The sequence below is a fragment of the Syngnathoides biaculeatus genome, chromosome 4, assembly GCF_019802595.1.
Source record: "Syngnathoides biaculeatus isolate LvHL_M chromosome 4, ASM1980259v1, whole genome shotgun sequence".
Taxonomy (NCBI): domain Eukaryota; kingdom Metazoa; phylum Chordata; class Actinopteri; order Syngnathiformes; family Syngnathidae; genus Syngnathoides; species Syngnathoides biaculeatus.
Genome location: NC_084643.1, coordinates 23,773,029 through 23,784,285, shown reverse-complemented (window position 1 = coordinate 23,784,285; position 11,257 = coordinate 23,773,029). Strand labels below are relative to the sequence as shown.

The 11,257-nt window shown below is 41.1% G+C and overlaps 1 protein-coding gene across 1 annotated transcript in view; it reads left to right on the top strand.

The window, feature by feature from the left end:
* The first annotated feature begins 4,965 nt into the window (after positions 1 to 4,965).
* sema4c (sema domain, immunoglobulin domain (Ig), transmembrane domain (TM) and short cytoplasmic domain, (semaphorin) 4C) overlaps positions 4,966 to 11,257 on the top strand; it is a 111,594-nt gene continuing 105,302 nt past the window's right edge. The window contains exon 1 of the mRNA XM_061817013.1: positions 4,966 to 5,472. The gene's annotated coding sequence lies outside the window, so the exon portion shown is untranslated. The remainder of the gene's footprint in view (positions 5,473 to 11,257) is intronic.

Genomic DNA, 11,257 nt, shown 5'->3' with positions numbered 1-11,257 from the left:
AGCTTAATGAGGACACTATAGAAAATATATCAGATGCTACATGTTATGGGCATCGTGTATTCCGATACCTCTCACCTTGTATCACATTGATGAACAAACGAGCAGATTAACAAATCTCTGGCAAAACTGATCACTCTAAAAGAGGCAGAGACCATACGACAAGGCTTCCGTCATAGCTTGTTGAGCGGTAAACTCCCTCCCATTTCAAATTTTAAATAAAACTCTTGGGAAATTTAGACAGTAATTACAGCAGTACAGAAGAAGCTTTGTCAGCTGATTGTAGTGAGGAGGAGCACAAACAAATGACCTGTTGTTGACAGAAGGCACCGCCCTAAGAACAATGTAAGTAGTGGGAGGAGCTTTCCATTATGCCTCTTCCTTTACTTTATATGAATGCTTCCTTCCTTGCCATTGTTGAGATGCTGCTGCTCTCAGATCACTTAAATAGTCATGCCAGTGTTTGACACACTTACACGACCTTAGTCCATACTATGCAAAGGTTACTCCAGCGCATTCATGGAGAAAGTTATTCTCTCAAATGTTATGGGTATTGTAACCAAAGGTTGTATGTGTAAGTTAATAGATGACATATATCACTTTGTACTATTACTACTATCCATTACCTTTTTACTGTTATCTATTAAGTTCTTCATGTTGCCTATCTGTCAAAAGATGTGTTTTGGCCTGCTCCAACAAGGAAGACAAAGATTAACCTATGCTCTTCTCAGTCATTTGTCTTTAAATTGTCCTTGTATGCTCCCAGTTGTTTATGGACAGGGCTATGGCTAAAGGTTTTGGCTTTCAGCTTGTTGACATTGCTGCACAATGACTCATGAACAAAAATACAAATACATTTGAGAGTGCTTCCATCAACCTCGCTGTAGCTGTTCAAACAAAATAAAAAATTAAAAAGCAATGAAAGGCTGCTGTTTGAGTGGATGCGCTCATTAAACAAACATAGCATGTTAGGATGAAATGTGATACAAGTTGAGATGTATCGGAATTCACGATGCATTATCAACTAAACACAGAAGCTTCACCTTGTAAAAAGAGTGATTTTATACATAAACATTAAACTGGATGAATTAAAAAAGAAAATAGTATCTGGGAGGAAACTGCAGAAACAACAACAACAAAAGAAAAGGAATTTTCAAAATGATACCGTGTACTGTAGTTCCATCATTAGGACAATGATATGGTGTCAATTAGCAGTAAATACAACAAATGACAGCTGGTTTGGATCTGTGACACTTGCAATGAGAAACTAACCCTTGTGGAAGGACTGATAGTAACCAATTAGAAAAGGGCACACACATTTGGGGGAAACATGGATGTTGATAAGCGAAAGATTCTGTCTAACTCTCAGGGGGAATCAACTGAAATTGTTCCATTTTTTAGCAACCCTTTAATGGGAGGCCGATCGCAAAGGTACGCCTCGATATGTTTGTGGGGGTTGGAGCGGAACGCTGCCCATCAATTGATGGAAAAACAATTGCACTGTGAATATGGTGATATAATCTCATGGTTCACATAGCTCACACATCCATCAAGGTTCCTCTTACACACAAGGTCGAGACTGGAACAGCATGTCTGATCGCGGTTTACCGAGCCAAAACCATACCATAACAAACGGACCTAATGCAATGCATCACGTGGTCCAATCATGCCTTTTGGGGTGACAAACCGGCCTTTGATGCTAACATTAACATCTCACAGCACACCTGGGCCCCAGGCACAGGGACAACATTTGATTTGACAGATTCCAACCCAGGTCCTCAGAACTGTGATCGAGACGTGCTAATCAGTGTTGAGATTCACTTTGCATTAAAAGGTTACCAGTAATCTGGTCATGCTGATATATATATATTTTTTTCATTGTGCAAATGATCCTCTAGCCATTTAAAGCAGTCTGAAATGACTAATTGGACAATAGTTTCTGGTACAGTGACCATTGTGAAATGGAAGAGTGTCAATTGTGCCAATGGTGCAGATACTTCTCAAGCACATGAGTAGCTAGTACTGGTCAGCAATAGATGTGAAAATAGTGCAGCATTATGAGACTACCACAGTGAGTGCACAAATAATGTATAATGTATACAAATATATAATAGATGGCATGGTGGATCAGCTGGTAAAGCGTTGGTCTCACAGTTCTGAAGTCCTGGGTTCAATCCCGGACCTGCCTGTGTAGAGTTTGCATGTTCTACCTGTGCCTGCGTGGATTTCCTCCTGGCACTCCGGTTTCCCTCCCACATTCTCAAAACATACAACAATAATTGGACACTCTAAATTGCTCCGAGGTGTGATTGTGAGTGTGACTGTTTGTCTCTATATGCCCTGCCATTGGCTGGCAACCAGTTCAGGGTGTACCCCATCTCGTGCCGGTTGACAGCAGGGATAGGCTCCAGCACTCCACCCTACCCTTGTGAGGATAATTAGAAAAGAAAATTGATGGATGGAAATATATAACATTTCATGGCCTTAAAGCTCTAAGTCAGTCAAAGGTATTGGAAATAAATGCAGGGGGAGTTTGAAAATGTTTAAAAGTTTCACATTTGATCCAAACTTGCCACACCGGTATGCTTCCTAGAGCCAAATCGGTTTTCAAAAAACAAAAACAAACAAACAAAAAAACTATTATTGCACCAAAAAAAAAAAAAAGTTTCAGACTTCAAAGACTTGTGTTTATTTTGTATTTCTCAGCGTTAATGCGGCACCCATGCCACTGTCTCTCTCTGCCAGTGCTCTATGCACACCAGACAATAGACAAAACCATTACTGTACACCATGACCGTCACACCAATGCCTCATATTCAACATGGCCACCACGTCTTTTAGAATTGGATCTAGTCGTGTTGGAAATCTGTGACCCAGAAATATGTCAGTCCCATTCGCTGCCTGCGTTTCATATACTGGGAATATGTTTTATCAAGGTGGCATTGTATGTTTATCCGTATATGTATATGAACAGAAATCATAATTCCCCAAATTGCCACCAGTCCCTATGCTGAGTCACCTCTTGCGTCACTTCAAAGGATTCTGATAAGTCATTTTGAACTGGTCAAAGACATTCCTCTGCAGTGAGGTTGGTAATATGGACTCATTTATGGATACAGTAATTGTCAACCTACTGCCTTTACTAGCGTGAGACATGTTGAGATCAATTGCGTTTTTGCTTCTGTAATTATACTTATCTGAGGTTTGCAGGAATTGAAAACAGGGAAATGTTTTGGTGGGAATCTGGCCTGCCAGATTAATTTTCATCAAGTCTATTTATTTAACGTCAGTCACTGGAATAAACATGGATTTTGTTTCACAGTTTACTTTGTTTGTGTTCATTTTCAAAGAGGACCAAAGTTAATGTGATGGCCAACTTTTTAACATGAATCCCACATTGTTTTCATAAACTGAAAGGGTTGTCGCTGCAATGCTTTTTCTTTTCATCTTTTACATGCTTCAGAATCCTAGTCAGGCTCCAAATTTCTGCCTTTATCTCAAACCCTTTACATGCCAAACACATCTGTGCCAGATCATCTTCCACATGATGAAAATGTGTAGTCGTGGGTATTGCACAATAATTGTGTGTTTATTATGATGCCTTGTTTGCTTGATAATCTGTCTTTGTAAGGATTTGAGTAAGAACCTTCATAGCGTTGCTGATAGTCAGACAGAAAATTCTGTACATTCAAGCGGCACAAGCAATTTACCATTGATGTGATGCATGCGCTAGACTACCCAAACAGAAATAAGCACTAGTCACTTTGCCGAATGTTTTGTTGCAGTTAGCGGAATTATAATGGATATATATCCACCCTTTGGGAACAGCCTATGCCCGTGTGTTTATTGATTTGGACTAGGGTGAAGAGCGCCCATGTCCTGTTCCATACTTACAGTACAACGAGACAAAATAAATATACTTAAGGGATGTTTTATTTTGTTTTTCTTTTCCTTCAAACATCCAATGTGTGGATATTATTACTCCACAGTTGGAAAACTTAATCTTTAGGTCAGGATTATGCATCTGGCATCATAGATTTAGTCTCTTTCGTGCAGACTGCAGACATCACGGAAGCAAATCATCAGAAATTCCATTTCTGAGCTTCATCAAAATTCTGTTGAGACACTGGATCGCGAGTAAACACAATTCAGGAGGCAGGGACCTTTGTCTTTGAACACCCCTCCATTTATTTTATTTGTGGTGTTGCCTTTTTCCAAATACATTTGCTTGGTTGCAAAGGAGGCCAACATTTTCTCACAACCAATCAACATACTGTGTTCCACCTCCAGTACTTATTTTAAAATATCTTACCCTTGTATCCCAACGGAGTCAAAATGTTGTACAATATGCATTTTTTCTTTTGCTTCCCTCAGATGGTGAAAGAATGTGTAGTCTATGTTTGCATATTTGTGTGGATTTTCTTCAGGTTTTTGTCAAGTAGATGTCTTGGAGACTAATTTCCAGACAGTTCCTTCAGCTGATGTTAAGTGGACCCACCAACACAAATTTTGATGTAAAACTTGAAAGAAATCTATAGCAATGTTGAGGAGTTTGTATGCTTGCAAAATTGTTCTTGGGTGATTGACAAATGGATCATAAAAAGGGTGTCCAATCATGTTTTTTTTTTTTTTTTTTTTTTTTTTCAACTGGAGCGGCAACTTTCTAGCGCGTGCCAATTGCTCATTTGGAACTCTGTTAAAAGGTCCGGGGAGTTTTCAAATAAAAGGTCATACCCAAAGTTGGGAGCGCCCCTGTACAAGCCTTCATTTTCCACAGGCTCACACGCACAAAGGAAGTGGTCTTCACTGGGCAGCTCATGACCGCTGGGGGCTCCTCTCGCCTGTGTTGGGGTCCTTGTTCACAGAGGCCAGTGGGCGGGGATGCATTTGTCTGCTTTTGAAAAAAAGAAAAAGAAAAAAGATCCGCCCAAGTCCTGCTGGGATGCGTGCTGCAGAAGCACACGCTGCGCCACGCACACGCACGCACGTTCCTACTTGCGCACTCCCTTTCGGCAGTGTGCAACATAGCGGCTGCTCCAGTCTTACGTGTGCCTTGTTTCTGGAACTTCTTGTGGAGGCGGGTTTTCAAACTCCTTCCAGACTCTGGATTCGGAAAACGCACTCAATTTTCTTTCCTTTTTCTCCCCCCTCCACCCCTCCCCAAAATTTATCCTCGTCGTCGTTCACGTCCTCGTCTGGTTTCCTGTTGCAAAGCCTTGGGAGGGAGTTGCGTGCACAGCCCAGTTCTTCCTTCGTAGAAACTCAATGACAGGATCGGTAGCTCTGATTTTTCTACATCGTCCGCACATGCAGGAGCAAAGAAAAGGAGAACAGAGAAGACATCGCGGAGGATGTGGAATGATTTATAACTTCAAATAATAACAATAATAATAGTAATAATACAAGAAATATATCCGCTGTATCGGAGAAGAAGAGGAGGAAGGTTGTTTTCGGCGTCCTGATATTAATAATAAGGTAAGTTTATTTTCACGTGAACGGGGATGCTGACGAGGCAGGCACTGGATAGTAGACGCTCCGAGTTGCTACTGTTTCCATGGCGCTTTTGGAGAAATGCTGGTATACGTTTTGTTATTATATCACTACTATTGTTATATTGTAATTCGTTGTGGTGCAACTTTATCTCCACTCGTAGCGCAGTGTAAACAAAACGCACTGCGGTTGGAGAGGATTCAACTCGGGAGCATACATCACTTCAAAATGCACTATAATGGAGCTCTCTCATCTTTCTATCTTTTCTTGTTTAACATAACTCCGCTACATTGATATGATGTCAACCATAGTAGGATTGAATGTCTGCGAACTTAAATGTGCTTTTTTTTTTTTTTTTTTTTTTTGCTGTTGTTGCCTGTGATTATATCAACAGTTTCTTAGCGTGCAGATGCTTTGCAGCTCTGAGGGGTATTGAAGCCAATGTAAAAAAAAAAAAAAAGGGGGGGAAAGCGATACATGTAGCGTCCTGCACCTTCCAGTCCACATTGGAATTTTGTTTTTAACTTAACATCAAATGTAATGATACGCCAGCCTAAATCTTTTACTCTTAAATGAAAACTTGTAATTTAACGACCTGTTGTGCCCCATGGTGTTTTGCCTTAATAAGGAACGTATGAGCTTTGCTTGAGTGTGTGATTATTGCAATTATTGAGCTGGGGGCAGGCGACCACTCATGGACAGCAAGGGGCATTTTGTTTGAGGCAAAATAAAGGGGGGGGGGCTCCTTTTACAAGTTGAATGGTGCCATTGCCTGTAAACTAGCAGACAGCGTGGGAGGGCTTGGGGGGTTGGAGAAGTTAGTGTTTATGGAATGGAGGTGGTTGGGGTCTTCGTTTAAATACTTTTGAAATTCACACTCGACCTCATGTGGGGGTCTTTGTTGTCATTTACTTGTTAGGAAGCAAGGAATCAATTTGCAAAAATGTACAGTGTAAAATATAAGAAAGCACAGTGTTGTATGGTTTAGTACATCTGCTTGAGCATTAAAAGGTCCTAGATTTGTATCAGGACCTACTTTGTGATATTCACATGCTTTCCCCGTGTTTGAGTGATTTAATGGGGCACTCTGAGTTCATTCTACATTGCCAAAACATGCACGTTATCTTCAGTGAAGATTCAAAATTGTCCGTAGGTGTAAATCAATGTTTGTTTATACAGTAGGTGCGCTGTTAGTGGCTGTTGACCAGTCCTGGTGTGTTGTTGGCCCAAGTCAGTTACAATAGAACAAGTGAAATGTAAAGTTCAGGAACGCCAACAGAATGCAAGCAGTAGGCTCTGATTGAGGATGACGGTTGGGTTGGATGTAGCAGAGGATAATCCATTTGAAATTCTGTGTATATTTGTAATTTGACAAGTCAAGTTCAAAGACCCTTCAAAATAGATATAATCCTTGTATATGACTAACCAGAGTGGATTATGCTAGATTGAGGAAGGTTAGAGTTGGATTTCACCAGGATGTAAATCACTTCCCCCGTCATCCGCATGATTCGCACTTGGGGAGGAAAACCTTCAAAATCAGTTTTCATTCAGGACAAAGACACAGGCACACACATACACACACACAAGTAGCCCTTGGCCCCAGATGTTAATGAGTCCGTTGTGAGCGCTACACCACTCCTGCCGACTTGATATCTTCATTGTCGCACAGACAATGGACGGCACATACTGACAGCCAGCCTTCTTCCCGTGTTGCCTCACATATCCTTCGTGTTCCTCCCTTCCTCGCTTTCTCTCTCTCTCTCTTTCTCTCTCCCTCTCTCTCACACACACACACACACACACACATGCACACACACAGACACACATGTACACCCATACTGTACTCGTCCCATATGTACAGTACACATGCAGTATGCCGTATATCCACCAGTACACGTAAACGCCCAGTATGCAGTATATCCTCTTATCCCACGAATAAATTTCCTCATTCAACATACGGCCATGTAAGCGGGTCTGTATTGTGTACATTATGTACTAAAAGTGAACATGCATTATAATTGATTAATTAATTGATCATCCTTCCATCCATTTATTTTATATACCACTTATCCTCATTAGGGTCGCAACCTACACAAACTGACTTTGAGTGAGAGGCTAGTACACCGTGGGGTGGTAAACAGCCAATTGCAGTGTAATCGATTAATTGATCATTAAGCTTCTGGTTAACTCTGTGGATTTGATTGTTTCAGAATTGTGTAAAATGAAGTACAATTCAATGAAGAATGCTGTTGTTGTAAACAACAGAAGTTTTGTTGTCTCCACAAGTTCCAATTCAATAGAATGGCAACATGATGGCAGCTAAGGGCAGTTGAGCGACTGAACAATGCAAAACTCCTCTATGTCACTCCATAGGGAAAAAAATTCTGCTTGATACAACACATTCACATTTCACATTTACTGAAAGTTTTCATCCCATTCAAATTGAGATTGGAAACACCCATCCCTAATATCAAAACGGACCCATTGATTTGCTGCCTTCTCCTCTGTTGATTTTTTATTTTCCACTAGTGTACACATCCTGTAATGTCACAGAAACTGTGTGTTTTGACACCAACGGGTCAACATTGCATCATGTCCGCTGCGTCGCCGCTGTGCCAGATGTCTCCCGCCTGCTCTATATTTAATTGTCATCAGTGTGTCACATGCATCACGTCAACGCAACAGATACCGGAGGCCACATGGCGAGCAAATGAATGCACAGTTAACTCCCGTGATAATGGGATGATTCCAGGTTATGTAACTTGAAACGACGCACATACAGGAGCACACACACGGTCCTTGTTCACGCCTGATATGTCTCTGAGCGAGCATGATGCGTTGGAATTTGCTAATGAATAGTTGGAAAGGCCTTTTTGCGTTCATCCTTTGCTGAGCAAGCGCTACGGCTCCCGCAGACAAAACAAGAGTATCGCAACCTTGATGTTTCCATTCATCGTCTGTCTGCATGTCGTTTGTTTTAAAAAGCTCTCTTAAAAGTCAGAGTCGATTTTGTTTTAGCCGTTGTGTGCTTTATCCTTGCTACTGTGCGCACATCAATTGTGGCACTGCCTCAACAGTATAACTTGACTCAGTTTGCTGTGACGCTTCACAGTGAGTGCGTGTGTTTATGTACCAAGTTATGGTTTATGTCAGGCAAGATGCAAGAAGGTCTGGAGAGTTGAACAGATGGGTGATGTTCGTGCGTTTGTGTGTGTGTGTGTGTATGTGTGTGTGAGACTATGCCAGAGGGGAACAACAGGAGGTAAGACTGGCCTGGACGGCCTGATGTTTAGAGATGAAGGAGCACAAGCAATTTTGTATGTATGCACATTTCGATCGTGGAACTTGTCAAGATGTACTTGAACATGCCAGCGTTATTAGTACGAAGGATTCATTCAGGAGACACGTCATTGGGTACTTCAGCACACATCTTGTGAAAAGCAGTACTTAGACTGTATTTTTTCCTCTCTGTATTAGCGTGTTGATTTTGCCTCTTTGAATAATGCTCCATTTTAACTGACGTCAGAGTGGTCTTGCTTTGAGAATGTGCAGTCTGCAGTGGTCTCAAACTACAATACAGCTTCATACCGAGACCTGTTTGACATTTATATTTAAACATGCATTTGACTGAGTTAATGTATGTTAAAATTTGAAATGTAATATACACTGCAAGAAACTAGTCAATTTAAAAGCTATTTTACCCTCACTCACAACACACTGCACAAACTGCCGTCCGCTCTGAGCACTTAAATGCCTGTTGAGTCGTTTCTGTCAGGCCGCTGGATGAATCCGGAGGGTTTTGGCAGGGGCTGTGATTGCAGTTGTTCCGAGACAAGAAGCTTTTGCTCCTCATGCAACTTACCCTTCCCTTTGATCTCTCTCTCTCTCTCCTCTCTCTCTCTCTCTCTCTCTCTCTCTCTCTCTCTCTCTCTCTCTCTCTTCTCTCTCTCTCCCTCTCCCTCTCTCTCTCTCTTGCTCTCTCTCGCCCTAACTCCAACATATGCCCCCATGCCTCCATCTTTGCTTCTTGTTGCTTGTTTTAGCTCACTCTTAGTAGCGTACTGGGGCGGTTCCTTTTTGCATTGCCAGAGAGTGAGCACTTAGCACTTATAGAGCTCAGATTTAACTGATCAGACGAGTGTGTGGTCAGCGTATTTCTTAAAATGAATGTGCCTTAGGAAAGCTGTGTAATAATCCGTATGGTGTCTCTAATTGGACTACTTGTGCTTTAAATGTCCCAGCAGAAGCAAATCAATTCAGTTAAATTAAATAAATGCTCGTCTTTATCATCTTCCAAAAGGCTTTCGTAAACTCACATTATAGAGCATGTGGCCGTAATATATATTTGTCACGCTCTATGAATGATGCAGCCCCCCCTCAAAACCCTTCAGCAGTAATCAATAAATGAATAACCCTTGAGGCCGGACTGTTATCCAGGAAAGTCATACTGGTGGAAAATTCAATATGGTGCACACTCGTGTTCCTGGAGGCAAATCAGAAGAGCAAGTACATTCGGCTGAACAAAATCTTTGGTCAGAATGAAAGCGCCTGACCCATAATGTGCTCTGCTATCAGGCTGATGAGTGTAATTTCCAATACTATGGGTAGGAGTATCACAAACCGACTCCTTTCGTCAAACACATTTGAATGGTTATATGGACCTTTAGATGAAGCGGAAGAAGCTTGGTGAGGCACTTCGACACTTCTGCATAATGTATAAATGGGTGGATGCAAGTAGAGGAGAGGCCTGACATCCTTGTTTCTTACCAGCTGACCACTGTTGGCCATCTGCTCCCTACCCGCCCACTCTATTTTTGTCTCTCAAGCTAGACCACATCACTACTTAATTTTCTGTATAATTTTCTCTATCTCTGCATCTGCAGTATCATCCTTTAGGGTCTTAGAATGTAAACCATCGCAATGTTCACGTTTTGTTCACAAAAGGAGGAGCAAAGAAGACAGCGAGCAACCTTTAAGATGAGCGCACCCATAAATGTTCTAATTTATGTCTTATCTGAATATTCACTAAAGATGTGGGAAGGTATAAGGTTGGAGCCACGAGGTCACTTTATCATCGTTTGCAAAAACACATTGATATTACAGGACTTACCTTGTCTTCGGGGCACTGCACTCTTCACTCTGTATAGGAATTAAATCTGTAAATCCTCCCTTTACCAACGACACCATATAAAGAAGTTACTGGGGGGTACAATTACTAGAACATTTATCAGGCAAGGTCTCTAGGTAGTCTGCTGTAGTTTTTACACCAAAAACAGAGTTTAGATGAAAAAAAAATACCAGTAGTACAACTTGGAAAATGAGATAGAAATAGTGTTGCCCTCATATGGAGAGGGAGGAAGGCAAAGGTCAAAAATTATAAATATCCTACTTGAATCTTACGCAGTTCTACTGACATAGCAGTTGATTGGAGCCTTTCCGAGCTAGGAAATTGGGTATACATTGCACCAGTCACCAGTCAGTCAGACGTCACATACACAGTGTTGAAGAGTAGCCAGTGTTTCAGTTACCATGAAAAAGTAACTTAGTTCATCCAATTAAAAGTGACAATTTTATTGGGAATGCATTTCAACATCTAAATATAAAGAATTTAAAATAGACTAAAGACAGCTTTTCTTGACTTAAGATTTTTTTATATTGAATTTAATAATGACAGTTGTCCTGGATTTCACTTAACACACATAATATGTACATAAATACATATATACTGTATTTGTTGCATCTGCACACTATTTTCTAAATGGTGTGGCAA